Below are 20670 nucleotides of genomic sequence, written 5' to 3' on the forward strand. Positions count from 1 at the left end.
ATCATCTCAGTACATGTGCATTTATGTAGGTCATCAAGGAAATATGGGATGATAACTTCATAGATGTCCCTTTTACTGGTCCATTCTGTTTACATTTCAAAGTAATTGTAGGAAAGAAGATGGAAGTCTTGAAAATTTGTGGCACTGTTGATGGCAGTTGAGGTACATCTTTGTGCAGATGATGCTGCCTTCATCAAGTGTGTCTTCAGAGCCTCAAACATCCATGTCCAATTGATAGTCTGGAGGAAGTATGCTCTGGGCATCATTCTCTGCTATGTAACCATGGTAGCATTGTCTGCAGCATCATGGCTGTGATATGCCTGCAGAAAAATGATTATAAAAAAGATTGCAAAGATACATGTTCCCAAAGATGAAAAGGTCAATGCTTAAAGCTAAAATAGTATCACTGATACACTGTAGGCAGTACTGAAGCTAAAATACTCATTCAGCAGTCATCAGAACAGGGAAAATGCATGTGCTGATGATCACTGCTATAAGGGCAGATATAGTTAAAACAATCAAGTGACACATCTGTAGCAAGCTCTAGAGCTAGAACTCCCTCCACAGCCCATTGTTAATTGTCCTAGAAAGCAATATCTCTTTGTGTCATATATAGACCTTGTCTGCCAAATTTAGGAGTCCTTGGCAAGTCCTAGCAGTACTGTGGTACATGTACATTTTATATGGTGTACAGTCATCTATTTAAAGTCATGATGCATGTACATATTATACACATGATAGAGATAGTCCAAAGGCTTATTACTAATAGAAACTATATAACTGGAAAAGGGATTTTTTGTGTATTCAAATATCTTCTGCTGTAACTATAAGGTAATAGTTTTATGCAGCACCTGTTATGTGTAGCACTTTATATTCAGATACCGTACTAAAAATTTCTTTGCCTTGAGAGAATGATCTCTATGATATGGCAGAGAAGTTTACTTCTTGGTGTGGTTGTCTAAAAAGTTTGATGCATGCCATATATGCATTACGTAGAGAATTAGTAGAGGAAAAAGCTGGTTTTCTTTCATGTAGAAATCTTATTTTATCATTGTATGGAGCATCTCAGTGTAGTATGAAAACAGAAAAAGACATCAGGAAACATTTCTTCATTGCTTTATAGGCTCAACTCAGATAACTGTGTTGCTGTTTGCTCAGAGGTAGATGCACAATCTGTATTCATGTAACTCCCATACCAATACATTTTTGTTCAAGAGAAGTCCCATTTTGGCAAGAGGGCAAAATAAGTGAACATGACATTATGAAGCAAAGTCACCTGAACTGCCATTTGCATATTAATGTAGAAAGTAACCTTCCTCACTCTGTGATTTAAGTATGATAGGGATGGTAGGTCTATGTTTGATATACTATACAGCACACATTGTAAAAGCAATGAATGGAGCGTAATCAGTGAAAGTTAGTTAATTCATGGGACTAAAATACAACTGTGCTGTGTATGTATTGAAGCTACTGATATGGAAAACCCCATTATGAGCACAGTTTGTCAACATCACAATTGTCATGTGATGAAAAGAATGATCCTAAAACTTTTGTCAATCTGTTTTAGTGTTGTATTTTCTGTTCTGTGGATGTTTGTATATGCTTTGTTTAAAAAGAATGTGTATGATTCAGAAAGTGATATTTGATATTGGCTAAAATTATTTTCAGTGATTTTTACATACAATACATTATGCACAGTTTTCTAAATTCTTAATTTATGCTTTTGTTTTGCAAATATTTTGCTGTGTTCTTGTACCAATATCAAAGTTTGTCTGTTTGTTTGTTGTTGGTTCGTTTGTTTTTTTCATTTTAAGTGTGCATATGTTTTCCTCTAAAAGTTTAGTTCTGTATATATTTGCAGGATCAGGGTTGTTGACATGATTCAGTGCAGCTGCATATTACCATACAGTTGCAATTTTCCTCTCTTTCATATTAATTTTGCAGAATGTATACTTGATGCAGCATTCAAAAAGAAGTGACTATCAAGATGAAAAAGTTTCTATAGTATGAACAGAAAAGCTCATATTTGAGTATGATTTTCATTTATCTGAGATAAACTTGTGTCATGCTGAGAATCAGCGAATCAGTTCTTCTCCACATGATAACTGTTGACAGCAGGAGATGCTGTCTGTGTGTGATGGCTAGTACTCCCTGCATTCAGCAGTCAAACTTCCATGCTTGTGATGCTCGTCTATCTACTCCAGAGTTGGCTAGCTGTAACCCATGGGGTATGTTGCCTCCTTCCTGGATGGCATAGTCAAAGGTCTAATTCTGTCTATCAAGTCATTTAACCCTTGTTTTGAATTTGCGTGATAACACACTATACTGCATAATTTCCATGTGCGCTCAAAAACGGATCCCTTGTGATTTTTTTTTAAGAATTCAACTTAGAGCACCGATTGTGTGGGTTTTTATTTTTATTGCCTGCATGTATGGATGTTGTGACCATTCAATGCAGCTGTTTCCTCTGTCTCTGTGTATGTAGAATATGATGTTTTATATGCTTGAGTGTGTTATAGAAAGCACAAATGAAGGCAACCACATCATCACATGGATTCTTTTATATTAACATCTGACACTGCTGCCACAAGTGGCTCTGATCCCAATGATCCATTGCATACAAAATATGTGAGAAAAAGAGGATCTTGCTACAAACCCAAGAGATATGCTTTATCATCATACCCATGTCTTGGGGATTTTTCATGTTACATTATAATTTTTGCTGGTAAAACAGCATACTTGTGTAAATTGTCAGTGTACTTCCTTCGTGTTTCATTGGTTAAGACAAATCGGCATGAGCCATGACACAGAACCTTTTACAAAATACAGTTTAGGATGAGAAAGTGCAATGCAAATCAGGGTGCCACAAACTCAGTGATCTGCAGAGCCAGGGCCTTGGAGCATACTCTTTGGCCTTGAATATTTCATCATACTCACCTGGATTGGAAAGTAGCAATTTGCCATCATTTCTATTTAATTGCTATTCATTGTGTTTGGCTTGTGTGCATTCATAACAAAAAGGACAGCATGTACCACCAATACTAGACTCGTGAAAATGCATTGTCATCAATGCACCCTCCATGGAATTTTAAATTTCCTACATATTACGTTTATATTGTGAAATAATGTATACAGTCAAAATGGAATTACTGATTGGCATGATTTTGTGGTGTCATTGACATTTGTCTTTGCTCTTCAAAATGGCATAAGTACAGTGTAATCTATTCTATGAAGTCAGAAGGCCACAGAACATTTTGTTTGCTGGAGACTGATGAAAAGATTATTTGATTAATTGCTGTATAATTCATATAATTTGTTTTGTCATAACATGGACTGACACTTACAGTATGACACTGTAAAGATGATTATGTAATTTCAATAGGATGGAATGGAATATGTTGTAAGATTGTGCAAAAATTACTCTACAGTAATAAACCCAGATAGGAATAACATTTCCTGTACTACCCTCAAATTTGAGAATTCAGAGCTTGGTGCAAATCATAGTATGCTCAATAAAGGATGAGCAGTAAAATTGCATGATACAACATCTGTGTGGTGAATTGGGTGCAAGTACATCACTGTAATACATTTTGTGTCTCTGTCTGGTGGTGTGTTTCATTTTTTCACTTTGAAATGGAATAATTGTGTCTCAGTTTTTGAGTGCTTTCTTGTTCCATTTGTTTACCAACTTGGCCTGTTTGTACATGTGTCCTTTGATTATTTCATTCAAACATAAATACTCAAAGAAACATAAGTGTCTGAATGATGCTTTTTGTAACTCTGACTGTTAGGAAGAGTGAGATATATATATATATATATATATATATATATATATATATATATATATATATATATATATATATATATATATTGGGAGTCTTAAGATACTGTATAAGCTGTTATTTTCGCGAGGGTTTAATTTTTGCGAATTTCGCGAATCACAGTTGGATCGCGAATTCAACAACACGCGAAAATTACTCCATGCCATGTGTTAATAGAGCATTAACGTAAGCATCGGCGTCGATTCGCAAAAATATCTGTACAGGAAAATAACAGTGTATACAGTAGCCAGTTTAACAGCTCATATTTTGGTGTTTATGTTGTAATTAGCGATAAAAGGAAAGCAGAGGAAATTCAGTAACATTTAGGTGCCAGAATAAAGTGACAGAGCAATTCCAAGTTATTTCAGCAGTGAATTGTGTAGTGTGAGTGTCAGATCCATAATGGAACTTCTTCCATCGACATGTGATTTATTTCATTTCTCATGAAAATCAAATGTGTGTGCACATTTACATGTAATTCATACAGTTGAATGAGCTGTGTGAAGACATGAACACCCAAAGTACTTTATGCACTTCCTCCAGTAGTATTGTATGTAAGCATATATCCTATGTTAAAATTTGCAATCATATATATATATGGAAAGACTGAAGAGAAAGGGATGTGTGTGTAATGATGATAAGATAGAAAGGTGCGATCACAAGCTTCAGTCACAGGCAATTAGAATCTATTTGGCTGCTTTATGCTCAGAGGCTGCTTGCACTTCTGTGTTTTGCAGCTCAGTTTTACATTACCAAACGTGCATTTGCTGTTCTGTGATATTTGCATTTCTGTCTTGTTAGATGCATACACATGTACCTGTGTCACATTTCTTCTTGATTTGTATCATGGAAGACCATACCGGGGGAAAATTTTACCATTTACATTACATCAAGTGACATAAAGGGACATTGGATGTTACTTTTGCAATTATTTGATATGAAAATTCGAATGCTAGCAGATTTGAAATACAAAAGAGATATCATTTTTACCTTTTGCTCTCCAAATTTTTTAGTTAATTCCAGGCTTACATCTTTAGAAAGTTAATAGGACAGTTTCAAGGAGATCTTTGTAAATGTAAGACCATTTGATAATATACTCTCCTAGCGTTGTATCTGACTTTGTGTGTATCTGTGAAGAGAACAAATTTGGATTTGTGTAAATATACACAAGATTATGAGATGGCATTAAAAGGACCATTACGAAGTGAATCAGATTCATCAAATTCCATTAAACAGAGCAGAGGTACACTAGCATTATGTACCTTTCCAGGAGTATATGTTCATTGCAATGTCAAAACTGAATAGTATTACAATACAAGTAATTTGTATTGTTACAAGTATGTGATTATCATATGGTGCATGTAATCACAGCTATAATATCTGTAGCAATGAAAAAAAAGGAAGTCTGTAATGGATATCATAAATCTAGCTCACATGAATAAGTATTACTTTTGTCCTATGATAAGACAAGCATTTCTTCCCAGTAGAGATTTGGCACTATAATGAGTTTAAGGACATGTGATGGTTTATGCATTATGCAATATATACAATATTTCAATGGAATCCAACAGTTGGTGAGGACCCTACAACTTCACAATTTTGTAGGGCATAGATTTTTTTTTTTCTCTCTCTCTATTGTTATCCTTCTCTTCTTTTTTTTTTTTTTTTTTTGTCTTGCACTTGCAAAATGTCTTCTTTAAGACAATAACAAAGAAAAGTTATTTGCAAGTCTTGCGATTGATTTTCCAAATTTGCATAATAGGGTTAAAGTCACATCCATAATGATTCCTGTATTTGGATATTCCAATATGCAGAATGAGCTGTTTACTGATAAACAAGCCTCACAGTACTCAGTAGATGCCATTAAGTTTATATATGTAGAGTCTACCTTTAACAAATAATCTGGAGCAGAGTGGTGAAGACTTTTGGTCCGAATTAAAGGTTGAGATATGCAGTTTGTCAGTTACCACTGTTTGCAGTCAAATGAACAGAAAAAGGGTTATGATATGTACCCGACATACAGAGTGTCCCAATATTCTTTATTGCTCTAAAATGAGAGTAATCTTTATTCCATTTCCAGCCGCTACTGTATAACTTTTATGACAAAGTGACAGGATGATGTGAAGATAGTTGACATTATGGAATCATGAAGAGAAGGAGACTTCCTACCAAGTGCGTGTAATTCCGCCTTGATATTTAGTTTACTTCTCAAAACATTAGTTTTAATTTGTTCTACTTATTTTGGAATAAGAGGGTACTGCATTAGAGATTATATCAATTATTTTATATGGAAAAATATGGCAAATCCTAATTTGGATTCATTTATCCCCAGCTGTATGTGCAATGTACAGTCAAGTACAATGCAATGGAAATGTAGAATAAAGTTTTATCAGTAAATACAGGTGCTATGTATGTGGACTGTGTCTTATTTTCTTCCATGCCGCATTTGAGTTGCAGTATAACATTTTAGGAGTGCATTGTTTGTTAGAGAAATGGACTGATGATGAGTATGTATAGCGAATCATTGTTTTTACAGTGTACTATAGAGACAGATGATTGATGTGATGATATGTATTGCTGAAACATGTTAAGGACGTTCCTCAGTTAAAGTGAAGTCCATGTCATTTTCTTCAAACTTTCCATACCGTAACTTTGACCCATCCTGAGCCCAAATATGTAAATAAAACCATAGGTTCATGTGCTTGTTTTTCTTCTACAGGACTTTGAACAATATGACTGATCTGCCGTCCTGTACCAAAATGATAGCGTTACAGGATCAAGACCGTGGTTAGCAACAAAATCTGCAATGACAAACTTAAATACCCATAGTTCTTTCTTAATCCACGTTATTTTCTCCAAATTTGCAAGAATTGCAGAAAAGGGTACCCAAAACCAGGAAAAGGTTTTAAAGTTAGGGTTTACACTCTCATTCTTGACCAAGCAGTGCCTTCACGCGGCAGAAAACACCGAAATTTCTCAAATCCTTCTCATCGACGTTTTCTGTTAGGGGTGAGCTAAAGGACAAGGTTCATAAAACTTATGCTGTACATTCAAAACCCATGTCACTTTCACGAAACCTGACCAAATTGTAGAAGAAGGCTTACTAATTCAAGAAAAACAATAAAAAGTGGGGGTTCATCTGCTCGTTTTTGTGCTAACAGCACCCCCATGCGACATCATCGTAAGTCCCCAAAATCTGTTCAGGAACCTGTGCAGGGATGCCTTGACAGGGTGGGTTCTTAAAACTTATGCTGTACATTCAAAACCCATGTCATTTTCACGAAACTTGACCAAATTGTAGAAGAAGGCTTACTAATATCAGAAAAACAATAACAAGTGGGGGTTCATGTGCTCGTTTTTGTGCTAGCAGCGCCCCATGTGACATATATCATCGTAAATCCCCAAAATCTGGTCAGGAACCTATGCAGGGATGCCCTGGCAGGGTGCGTTCATAAATCTCACGCTGTACATTCAAGACCCATGTCATTTTCACGAAACGTGACCAAATTGTAGAAGAAGGCTTACTTTTTCCAGAAAAACAATAACAAGTGGGGGTTCATGTGCTAGTTTTTGTGCTGGTAGCACCCCCATATGATAGAAATCATCCGAGGACCCCCAAATCTGGTTATAAACCTATTTTGGGTGCCCTGATTAAGTGGGGTTCATGAATGTCATGCTGTACATTCAAAACCCATGTTATTATTACGAAACTTTATCAAATTGTAGAAGAAGGGTTACGTAATGCAGAACAATTGTAAAAATGGGGGTTCATGTGCTCACTTTTGTGCTGGCAGAGCCTCCTTGCAACAGAAATCATCGTAAGACCCCCAAATCTGCTAGGATGTATGAATCTCATGCGGTTCATTGACCCTACCTGCCAAAATGTCAATGTGGAGTTTTCCATGCTTGCGTCCACATGATATCATTATGGCTGTGTAAGGGATAACAAAAATGCACATGGACCTTTCTGAATATTTTTCCACCATAATTCTCAGATCACTACCAAAAGTTAATGGATTGTTACTTGTATCATTCTAAATCTTTCCTGCAAGTTTCATTCAAATCCGTGCACAACTTTTTGAGTTATTTTGCACATGGACAAACACACAAGCCAACAGTAACAAAAACATAACCTCCCCCCTTGGCGGAGGTAATAAGTCAACTGGGATTTTGGAATTCAGTACAGAAAGGACAAAAAAAAGAGACATGTATGAAGTTGACTGAGTGAATGAGAGAGTGACGGAGAAGAGACCAGGGCCCTGTTGCATAAATGTTTTCATGCCGAAATCAAGTTCAAATCAAACGTAAGAAACAAATATAATTCAGGATCAAACACAAATCATGTTACATAAAACTCTATAAAATCAAACTTGAGTTATGTTTAATTTTTTTTTGTTTTTGTAATACTTACGTTTGATTATAAATTTGAACTTACGTTTGATCTGGACGTTTCATTCCACAGGGCCCTGAATGTATGAGATGTGAATAAACTGCAATTATAAGCCTTCATAGTATGCACACAGGTAACAAACAACTTTGATTCAGAATACTAGTTAGGGTACATTTGAAAATATAAGACACCAGAGTCCAAATTGTTAAGTTTGCAATGAAATAATCAAAGCACATTTAATTGGTTTTTCCATTTTACAAACACACACGCACAGTTTGAATCTCTAGCTCATGATCGTCTTGCTGTAGAAAATACACATGTAATGTTTATACAGCCACTAGAGGTCACCAGTATTAACAGTATACTACCTACACAAATCATATAAAACATTTTAGATCAGGTTTCCCTAGCTGGAAATTTGTGTTTCATTCAATGTCCCTGCTGACTTGGTTTGAACATCTGTCTCTTGCCCCGTTTTCAAAATGTGCAGAGTAAAGGGAGGCATTCTGCTCACTCCCGTCGCAGGTGGCGCACTATCATTAGTGCTGTACAAATTCATTCACAGCCAACTGCAGCGTTCGTAACTGGGTAGGGGGTACCGAGTATCCAGTTGAGACGAAAGCGAGATCATTGTGTCATTTCATCGCTGGTTTGATTAAAATGATGACACGACATTTGCTGCTGCGACAGTTGCCCCAGTATTATTTTCTTACTTAAAATTTAGGGTAAGGGTTACTGTTGTGATAGGGTTTTAGGTTTGATGTGAGGATTAAGATTAGGGTTATAGGGTTTTGTTTGTCCACGGGTAGAATTTATGTTTGGCTTATGTAGCATGCAGATATTTCATGGGAGCAATCGTCGAAAGAGCAAATGTCATGGAACCGGTTTATATAATTGTAATTCGTTTGCTCATTATTTGTTTCATCAAATAAAAGAGAAAAGTGTGCAAGGTTTTTTTTGTGTGTGTGGGGGGGGGGGGCTTTTGTTTGTTTGTTTGCTTGTTTGTTTGTTTGTTTCTTGATAGATCAAAATGCCAGACCAAGTTCATATGACGTTTATAAACAGAGTAAGTCTTTTTGGTAGAGATTTCATCAAATCTGACCTCAAATTAGACATTTTGTGGAAATCAAGGAGTTAGTGATAGCAACGTTTAAACCACACATTGCTAATTTCAATAGTCTAACTGGGGTGGTTTTTTTTTTTTTTTTTTTTCATGCGCGGTAAAATATCCCTAAATTCTTAATTAATTTGTTATGTCTTTCAAAAACCTTTGAAAAACTCAGCGATCAGCCGCTTTACTCCTGATGATGCTTACAACCCCGGTTTGTTGTCATTTGTTTGTAAACTACTATGAAGTGTAGCCTATATACACATCCGATGTCATGCATTAGGGCCTACACATATGCACGATATCATCATGCGATGCACGCCCATTTAAAGTAGATTCATCAATATAATTTGCATAACATTTGACAAGGCTTCCTTGACCGTTGATAATTATGAGAGAGTTGTCTCATTTTTACTCTTCCTAAAATGTTTCTAATATTGTAGAATGAAAAAGTAAGAATCTTCTTTTATTAATAGCAGTAATGTGCTTCGTCTTAGCGATATTTTCATTAAAGCAACAATACGAAATCGGTCTCATCATGCGATACACGCCCATTTAAAGTAGATTCATCGATTAGATTTGCATAATATTTGACAAGGCTTCCTTGACCTTTGATAATTATGATAGAGTTGTCTCATTTTTACTCTCTCTAAATGTTTTCTAAAATTGAAGAATGAAAAGTAAGAATCTTCTTTTATAGTAGTAATGTGCTTTCGTCTTGGTGATATTTCCATTAAAGCAACAATACGAACAAACATTGTGTGGTTTTGCAAAGTATAAGCCTGTGAAAGAAAGAAATAGAGAAAAGGCCTTGAGAAATCGTCTTCAAGTTGATTGTGAGTACAAAATCTGTTGCTCGCGCTATCGACTATTTTTCATGTTTTGAAATGAAAATTTTCCATTCTAATTTGACACGATCTGGAATTACGAATCTTCTCTTTCGTTGAGATCGCTCAGTATAGTGAAGCCCCCTTGGTAGGCATCGGCACCATGTTGGGAAACCACGTAACGAATATTCATATCCAGTCCTTATTCTTCCCCGAATTCCATCAAAATAAACTTAAAGATCCGGTAGAGTAGGCATACTATAATGGAGTGGGAAGGCTGCCCCGGCTCGGATATATTCGAGGATTCCACGATCAACTTTCTCATCCTACTCATTTATACTCCTTGGTGGAGGGCACCAATGTGGACAAAGTGCCTTGCTGAAGGGCAAACGTTCGGGCTTTTTTAGTAATTTCCTTTATATTTCCCATTACACAGTATATATCGAATGTGTCTAATAAAGTGATTAATCTTATAGACTTAAAGTTACCCGTTCATATGTAAGCGAAGTCTTGGTCATTAAAGCTCATGGAAATGATTAAAAAAATATATATCCGTTGTCATGGAAACACTTAAGATTGCGGAAACTAATGAGTCTTCGTGATAAGATACTAAAAACATAATATAAATGTCTAAGAATGCCTGGTTCAAGTTCAAACTTGGTTTGCCATCAACAACTTGATCATTCAGTCACATTGCCTCTAAAACATGGTGGTTGCTTTGGCAACAATCTTGCAGAAATTGCTGATATTTACCTCTGACACCATTACTGCCTTTCTTCAGGTGCTTTCTGGAGTGAATCTTGGCATTACAATGACCCGCTCCCTTTTCCAAAACTATTCCACTCCACCTCTAAACATTTACCGATAATTCTTTTTCTTCTTCTTCTTCTTCTTCTTCTTCCTCTTCTTCTTCTTCTTCTCATTATTATTACCATTATTATTATTATTATTATTATTATTATTACTATTATTATTGTTATCATCATCATTATTATCATTATTTTTATTCTCCTTTTTTGGGGTCTGCTATACATATTCATTTCCTTGTTTGTTTGTTTTTTTACCTTCTTGCCGTTCTCATTTTGCGAGACCATCATAATTCTATACGTTTTATACCTAGGCCTCGAACAGATACCAGAAATATAACTCACTGACTCGTTGCGCCGTACCTTGATCTCCCTATCAATGCACGTACACTTTCCCCTTTCCGTACAGTTATACTCAAAGGAACACTCCCCTTATTTTTTGTAGTTGCATTCAACAGAAAATCTGTTCCATACAATAATATCCTCTAACAACCCAGACAAATTCATACATATCTTATTTGCCCTTGAATATACAAACAGCTTTCTCTTTACACAAGAATGAAAAAAAAAAACACAAAAAGGATTGATATCCCCTCCAATGCAAACTCACGTCTATATACTCACAAACCACAGTTATATCAATTTGATAGTCACCACCTTTGATAAAACTCTTACACAGAAATTATTTACTTTTCCTCAATTTCCCATTACTCTGTATATGATTACTGTTTTACGTCTAACAAACCTTTTGCTTAATACCTCACCTATTAACAAAATGATATACACGCTGTCAAACTGAAATTGTCTTCACTTAAGCAACTTCCGCTACGGTGAATAAAAATCACCATTCTGCAGCTTTATGCACGTTACAATAACAAAATAGACAATCTTTTACGAGATATCACAAACCAAATCGTTGCGCAGCTGGAGAAACTTCAGCTACCTTAATGGATCACCGGCCGTTCTGCCACTTTTTTTTTTTTGCATCTTAGGGTGACACCCTATTAAAACAACAACCCCTAACAATTCCGCCTTCCTGTCTAATCAACAGAAAACGAGAAAAACCTTAATAAAATAGATAATGCAATACTAATATTGATACCTCCAGAAATAACTATATAAACTTAAATATCTTACATCTTTCTGAAACTCTTTAAATGCAATAAAACAAATAAATCAAATAACCTTGTAGGGTTTACTTTCGGGAAAAAAAAAATATTATGTGCAAATCATAGCGTATAAACCCCCCCCCCCCCCAAAAAAAAAATAATAATAATAATGAAATAAATAAGTAAATTAATTAATTAAAATAGATATATAAATTAATTGATAGAAAATAAATGAATAGATAAATAAATAAGATAAATTAATTAATTAATTAACAAATGTATAAATAACTATGAACTCCACATAATAATCACATCTGCATCAACCGTCTCCCCGTCGTTTTTTTTTTTTCCTATTTCCTGTAACTATGTAGATCTACATGTATGATACTTGTACAACACTTATCTATACATGCACAACATTTTATCAACAGCCACAGATACACATCTCCTGTATTGCCAGCATCAGACGACTCGGTTTTCAGTGCTCTTCTTTGGTTTCATCGAACTATAGGCATATACTGTATGTATACTGCATTTATCTGCTCTTTCTTTTTTCCCTTTTTTTTTCAAGTCCGTAAAATTAACTCTTGGATAATCCATTCGCATGCACACATACATGCACACACACACACGCATACACGAGCGCGCGCACACACACACACACACACAAATATTGTTTCCAGCGAGTAACCTAGTTCGGTTTTCGGTGCCACTAAAAACTGAACCTTGGAAGTGAATGGGTAGAACGAATACACCAAGCTAATTTAATGCACGATCTCAGTCGAGTATGATAGCCCTACATATTGGTTTATCGATTATTGAATAAAAACCTTGGATGAAATAATGATTTCAGTGCACATCTGGGCTAGTAAACAAGCATCGCTCAAAGTTTCCCATGAAACAATTCACCTTGCCATTCTTTGTCTGGCAGATATTACAAGGTATTATATATTAAAGGGCAAGGTTTTGTTGCGAAGAAAGGGCAAGGATAATCTTCTCCATAATCATTATTTGGATTAAATTTCCCTCATTTTTCTTTTTATGATGACTGTCATGATGACTGTCATTTCGCCATTCAGCTACCAGGGATTTTATCAACACAATACTTATAGAACTATAAGAACTTCAAGTAAACAACAGTATATTGATTTTATGGCAGATACTGTCACTCGGCAGTTGTTAGAATTAGATTATAAGTCCTAATTTCCATACAATTTGGAATCTAAGTACCATAAGCAGTGACAGTACAAAAATGTTTTACGGGTGTTATAAGCAGGACCTGACAGAAAGAAAGAAAGACTCAAAAGTACACAATATCAATGTGACTCTATTACGGATATAAAAACCCAAACAATACAAAACTGATAATTCAATATGAAGGGAGCATGGAAGATTCTTGAATATAAGCAGGCTTATGATTTGCATTTGTTTTGTTTTTTTGTTTTGTTTTTTGTTTTGTTTTGAGAGTATGGGGTACATACTAGTACATGTACAAAGAAATGAACCAAGACGAAAGGGTACAGTATCGACAACTTTAATGGTCAGTATAAAGAAAACACATGCAGTTACAACATTGGTTTCAAGAAGGAACATGGATATGGCGGAGAAGAAGAACAAGAAAAAAAAAATAGTATGATACTCTTCTCATCTAATACCAAATACCATACAGATACACATTGTTGTTGTGGGATGATATGGAGTAACTCTCAATTTTAAACTTAACTGTCATTATGACGTCATAAAGTTACAGGGGATACTCATATTGAGAACAACAACACTGAAAGTTAGATACCATGACGGACTTTCGATATAAATGTATTTGAATTTGGATTGTTATATTCACAAGCCTTATTAGGAATGTATAACATTCATAGTATAACACTGAAAGAATGTTATATTCATGACATATTCTTGAATGAAGGTTAAGATATATGAAATAACGGCGTAAATCCGTACTGAGGAGTGGGGGGGGGGGGGGGGGATGATCGGCGATAGTCACCATCACCACGATTACAAGCCCATAACTGGACCGGCGCAGCCTTGGGAGGGGTGTGGGGTGGAGAAGCTTGGTGCCCCCAACACGCACACACACACACACACGCACACACACACACACACACACACACACACAGTGGCGTACCATGGGTCAAGACATTAGGGGGGCACCTCGTGGAAAAGTAATTTTGAGGGTGTGTATGCTTATGCGTGCTTGCGTGTGTATGTGTGTGTGCGCGTGTGTGCGTGCGCTGTCAGTCTGCAAACTTAATGGGGACTGCAGTACATAACGATATGTCATACATTCCACAGCGCAGTCATTGAACAACATTTGTAAGTTTTTTAGAATGACGGCGTGAAACAACAAATTACTTGGAACAACATCAGGAGAATTGCATAAAAATTGAATGCGAGCGAGCGTTGAAAATTTTGACATTTCACAGTACAAAAACTGCCGTTTGTAGCTATATTTTTTCGCTTTCGAAAGGGGTTGCGCACCGGGCTCAACTGCTGGCAATTACCGGCAGCAACATCAGGAGATTGGCATAACGATTAAATGCGAGCGAGCGAAGCGAGCGAGCTTGAAAATTTTGACATTTTACTGTCCAAAAACTGCCGTTTGTAACTATATTTTTTCGCTTTGGATATTAAAGGTATTAGCCCACATTTGTAAACCTGCAGCAATTGGTCTCATAGTTAGCATGGAGTTTGGGTATGATTGCAGTTACACCTGTGCAAAATTTCGTTTCAATTAGTCCATTACTTTCATAAAAAATAAATGAAAATGCACCGTAATCCGTATGCATGCGTATAACGCTCGATAGCTCCGGTCCACGTACGTGTTACATGTACAATGTACGTAGCTATAGCCCGCGCTCGTAATTCGATTTTGGGTCGGGTTGACCCAGTTTGAAAATTGATTTTAAAACGATGATTTTCTCTCTGTTATCGAATGGTATAGACAAAGAGCGACAGGTGAGGTATGTTACTGTTATAACTTGTACTTGAAGTCATATTGGACCTGTTTTATGCAGTTTTGATTTTCGTGGGTTTGCAAATGTGGGCTAGTACCTTTAAGGAGGGGAGGGAAGCATCGGGCGCAACTGCTGGCAATTACTGGCAGCAACATCAGAAGAATGGCATAACGATTAACTGCGAGCGAGGGGAGCGAGCGAGCTTGAAATTTAGACATTTTACAGTCCCAAAACTGCCGTTTGTAGCTCTATTTTTTGCTTTGGAAATTAAGGGGGGCGCAACGAGCGTAACTGCTGCCAGTTACTGGCAGCAACATCAGGAGAATAGCATAACGATTAAATGCGAGCGAGCGAAGCGAGCGATCTTGAAAAATTTTGACATTTTACAGTCGCAAAACTACCGTTTGTAAAGCTTTATTTTTTCGCCTTGGAAATTAAAGGGGGGGGGCGCACCGGGCGCAACTGCTGGCAGTTACTGGCAGCAACATTAGGAGAATGGCATAACGATTAAATGCGAGCGAGCAAAGCGAGCGAGCTTGAAAATTTAGACAATTTAAAGTCCAAAAACTACCGTTTGTAGCTATACATTTTCGCTTTGGAAATTAAGGGGGCGCACCGGGTGCAACTGTGGGCAAAAACTTTCAGCAACATCGGGAGAATAGCATTGCGATTAAATGCGAGCGAGCGAGCTTGGAAATTTTGACATCTTACGGTCCAAAAACACCTTTTGTAGAGCACGCTTTGGAAATTAAGAGGGGCGCAACGGGCGCAACTGCTGGCATTTACTGGCAGCAACATCAGGTTTTTTTTGGGGGGGGGGAGGGGGAACCCTCCGTTGGTATCTATAGATATCTCGACCCACGGAACTTTTGCATTTTTTTCTAAACTGAAGTAACAGACCTGGTGCACACTTTAGATGAAACATTTTAAAATATGTTAATCTAAAGTGTATTAAGTAGAAAGGACTGAACAGGGAGGGTGTAGGAGGCATGGGGTAGGCCTAACCCCTCTTACACGAGGGAGATTTTGTATTATTTTGTAGAATTGAAATTCAGCCATCTTTGGATGAAATATTTAGACAGTTTTCGATCAAAAAAGTAAGAACATTTCCACATCTCGGGAGTTACGAGGAGCAAAATGATATGTTTGTCCCCAATACTTTTATGGGGTACCATCCCCCCCCCCCCCATCGACGCCTCTGCATATGAGGGAGCTTTTATAAGTGAAAGATCTGCTGCACGCTCTTTGATAAAATACTAGGAAATACGTCAATCTCAAAAGTGTTCAAAATCTATCGAAAGGGATCCAGAAGCGGAGCTTTTGCATGCTTATGATTGCAATTCAACGAAATCTGGTGCATAGTTCTGGCGGTATTTGGACAATTTTCCACAAAGAAAGTTCGAGATTTGTCCTTATCTCGGGAATTGCTTGGGGGACAAATGACTTTTCTGCCCCAACACTTCCGCAGGGGTGGGGCAAATGCCTCTTTGCCTCCCCCCTCCCCGAGATAGATTCGACGCCCCTGATCATCCCTGGGTATGCCCATAGATGTATCAGAGTCGTCATCGTTTCAGGAATAATTCAGGAAATGGAGGGGGTTCAATTATGGCGGTATGGTTTTAGTTATTGTTTGTTGTTTGTTTTCGTACATAATTTGCAGATGGTCCCGAGTTGCTCGCGTCATATCATGTTTACATGTAAGCCTGTGCTATTTGACGTTGTCAACGTCTGGACCATAATGTCGATAATACTTTCTTCGCGAGCGAGCGAAGCGAGCGAGCGCTTGAGAAACTTATGTATACATTATCCTACAAGATGGAATACTGTTCAGCTCTGTTACCTCTCTGAAGGCTGGCCTTTCAATAAAAATATGTCAATATTGATAAAAGCACATTTCTGCTTCCTCCATTTTTTCCTCAAATTTCAGGGGGGGGGATGATTGTACAGGCCATCCCCCCCTCCTCCATTTCAGGGGGGGATATATCCCCCCCCCCCGCCCCATCCCCCCGGGATTTACGCCCATGATATGAAAGCCATGGTTTTCTTTCCATTCCAGACACATTCCTCGTATATACGTAATTATTTTCACGGTGGATATACACATTATGTTATAAAGCAGATTACTAACTCCATGTTCACTTGTCTCATTAGGTCAGTGCATCAATTTCTCTCTTACATAATTCTATGACAATGATAATTTCACACACTCTTCTCTCTGGAGTGACTGGGAACAACGAAACTTGAAACATCTCAGTGACAAATGGCTAGTCTCGCGTGTATTCAGGCACTATTTAGAATTGTCTGTTAGCGTCACAATCCTGGAAAAAAAATCACTTCATTTTCATGTCAAACCATGATAACTACGAGAGAAAAACGTATTACTATTCTCTGTAACAGTCCCTGGCATGAGGAGCATAATCTACTTAGTATTTAATTGATTGTGATGTCGATCTCTTTCGTCGCCGAAAGCCGAAAGAGGTTCATCTATTTTGTTTCGACTTTACGTAATTATCTGAATGATTCTGTTTGTGTAAATGGGGTTCTGTCCTTTTTTTTTAGGAGTGGAGAGGTTTATTAAGACGGTTACAAGTTAACGTTGACTCAAGCTTTCACGACTATTCATTGCACCGATCGTTCCCCCATCTCTCTCTCTCTCTCTCTCTCTTTCTCTCTCCCTCTATCTTTCTTTAGACCTGTGCGTGTCATTGTTCGACTAAAAGTGTCCGAATTGTCCTTTTTCATAGATAAGTTAGGCCTATTGTTTTAAAATAATCGTGCCATATAGGACCTACCTAATATTTGCAGGTCTCTGTTATACATTCCTTACATTATTTTACATCACGATACTTTTCTCAGCGGATATTCATGAGATATTATCCAGTTCCATACACTCACAAAGCAATCAGTCTCCCTCTCTTTCCCTTTCCTTCCTTGTTCATATCATCGCCCCTCAGTATTTCGACACTGCCCCTAAAAGCAGCTCATAATATCATTCTGTATAAGTCTCGAGAAGAAGTCGAAGGACATATCACCTCCTCGAGATAGCATTCCAAGCACTGAGCTTAGAACGTACTATACACTACCGATAACGTCATCCTCTGTTCTCTTAAATGCGTCACATTAGAATGTTCAATTGAGTTTTCCACCATACAGTCACGGTTTTCATCACATCCAACGAGTCTACGCTGTTGTCTCTGAGAATCGAAGGAGCCCGGAGAAAATGTTCCATTAAATGATCTGATTAAATCACGTATCTTTAGACGAGTTGGTATAGATGTGTTGAGATTTACATAGTATTCACACAGAAACGAGTCTCCCAGCCGATCGCAAATTGCAAAACATTTATACAGGATTCTAACAAATTACTGCCTGTCAACCATAGCACACAACTTTCTTTACGCTTGTATTCAAGAGTGGACGCAACATGGCTAAAGTATAAATTGCACATAGTAAGATAATCTCATCATCAATCGCGATTTAGAGTTCTAACCGCTTGCGTTACTACCACGCACCAAGAATGAAGTTAAACATGATGGGATTATACATTTTGGACTGGGCTGGCTGCTATGAATCAGATCTTGTACCTCTCTGATATTCTTGTCAATAATGCGGACAGAACAATAATACTTACCTCAAAGTGTATAACAGAAAGCCACAGGGTTGTTTTTGTTTGTTTGTTTTTTTTTATTCAATTTGCGAAAATAGTTCACCAATGAGATGTGCGCTGTTACTTCGTTAAATAGTACGAAGGGAAAGGGGTATTTCATATATTTCAACAAATACAAATCTTACCCAAAAGTGTCTGCTCGTGACAGTAAACATTTCTCCTGAACAACGTTTGTATCCTGTCATCCTCGTGTTGATGACCGGTGTTGAGCTGCCCGAGTTGACATGAATACGGTCAGTTAGGCAATGGGTGAGATGGTCCTCGATGGTGTATGCGATCTTCCAGGAAGAGAGAAAGTTGTCCGAAATCTTTGGGTCTTGCCCAATTCTTTCTGCCTTTCTAGACTGGATAAGAGAAAAAATCTGCGTCCGATTTGAAACAAATCACATCTGTCCCTAGACAGCGACTGATTGACCAATAAATGATCTGGATTACATTCAGTTAAATAAAGAATTAAAGAAAAAAATCACACACACATAAAATCAACCGACAGGAATAATTGCGCGCTTGAAGCTGTGACCACTTTAAAATGTGCTCCTATCAGAGAAGACAGGATAGAACAGTGACACATAGCAGCAGATAGCTGCCTTAATGGGGTGTTGCAAGAAAGTTGCAATCAATTGCAAATAATTGCAAATTTTGAAACAACCATTCTGATTGGCTCAGAGTCTGCCCTATTAAGAAGACATGCATGCAACAATGATTTTGATTGGCCAGTGACAATCAGTTGCAAGTTGCAATTGATTGCAACTTTCTTGCAACACCCTAATGCTGTTTATGATTGCCCAGAAACACACAAACCTTGTAACTCCTTGCTCGTGTTCAGCCTTTCTGACGTGAGCGTTCTGTCCGTGGGAGCAATGTGACTTGTGAAGAGCACCTCATGCGTTGAGCTTTCATCGGAGTCTGAGTATGATCTCGTTGGACCAATTTAAGGGATAGCGGGCTGGTGGTGGTACTAATGCCTGCTGATGGTCCAGTTCCGATAAGTGGGATTGTTTTATTGGACGACAGTGTTGCTTTCATAGCCAAAGTAGGCTCTAAAGGGGGCACTGCAGTATCTGTGTGAGAAAAAGGAGCAATTTCTCGGTGTCTGACTCAGACGTAAGTGGCGTTGAAACAGAGCCATGCGCATGATGAATAAGATTTTCCTTAATCTAAACCGGCTATCATTTCTCAGCGTCTTAACATTTGAATATCACCCGAGACTCACCAACTCTTTTTTCTAATAGGCCGTATTGAAAATCTGTTATCATAATAGTATTACCCTTCCTACGAAAATATCCTTATTTGTTTTTATTTCTCTGTTTGTTTCCCTACGTCATGATACTGTCGTTTCCGATCCCTTCCTCACGCCTATCCGCATTATGATTCTTTATTAGAGACTTGTTGATAATCATTTATGTTATTGCTGAATGATTCTTTAAAGTAAAATGTAATTCGAACTCTTTGGTTATTCGAATCTACTAATGAGAGCAGCAATATCTCAGTTGCTTCTTAATGGATGGTTCAAGGCATAATTTGCCATTTGCAGATGAAACCAAAACCCAGCATTAGTGCTTTGAAATAGTTCTAAAATGTGAGTTAGGGATAGAAACAATTTTTGTAAAAAACTGAATCCGTATAATCTATGTTAAGTGTTGTTAGATACAAAAAATGTAAACAGTAGTTATAATAAGAATGTTTCCAGACTAAACCATCAACAGTTACGGTTTATTGAGAAAAACATTGATACCTCTTTATATTTTAGGCTTTAAAATTGCAATTTTTATGGTAGAATGTTTTGTGATACAACAGACCTACACATTATGCATCAAATGTGATATCTTGACCATTATTGAAATCACTGCTCTCAAGGGTAAACAGGACCTTTAAAGCGTTTGGACTCAAAACCTGCACAGCAGGTGCAACTCTATCTGACAGACCACGCGTGTTTACTTCTCGTCCTTTTGTTATTTGGTATAAAAAAAAAA

At 37.3% G+C, this 20670-nt stretch overlaps 1 long non-coding RNA gene across 1 annotated transcript; it reads right to left on the minus strand.

Annotated features, from left to right (window-relative positions):
* Positions 1 to 7646: 7646 nt before the first annotated feature.
* On the minus strand, positions 7647 to 18857 carry LOC140234295 (uncharacterized). The gene is made up of 3 exons (XR_011901612.1): positions 18823 to 18857; positions 8257 to 8287; positions 7647 to 7752 (listed from the first exon to the last, which is right to left on the minus strand). It is a non-coding gene; the product is annotated as an uncharacterized lncRNA (long non-coding RNA).
* Between the last annotated feature and the right edge of the window lie 1813 nt (positions 18858 to 20670).

The sequence above is a fragment of the Diadema setosum genome, chromosome 10, assembly GCF_964275005.1.
Source record: "Diadema setosum chromosome 10, eeDiaSeto1, whole genome shotgun sequence".
Lineage (NCBI taxonomy): Eukaryota > Metazoa > Echinodermata > Echinoidea > Diadematoida > Diadematidae > Diadema > Diadema setosum.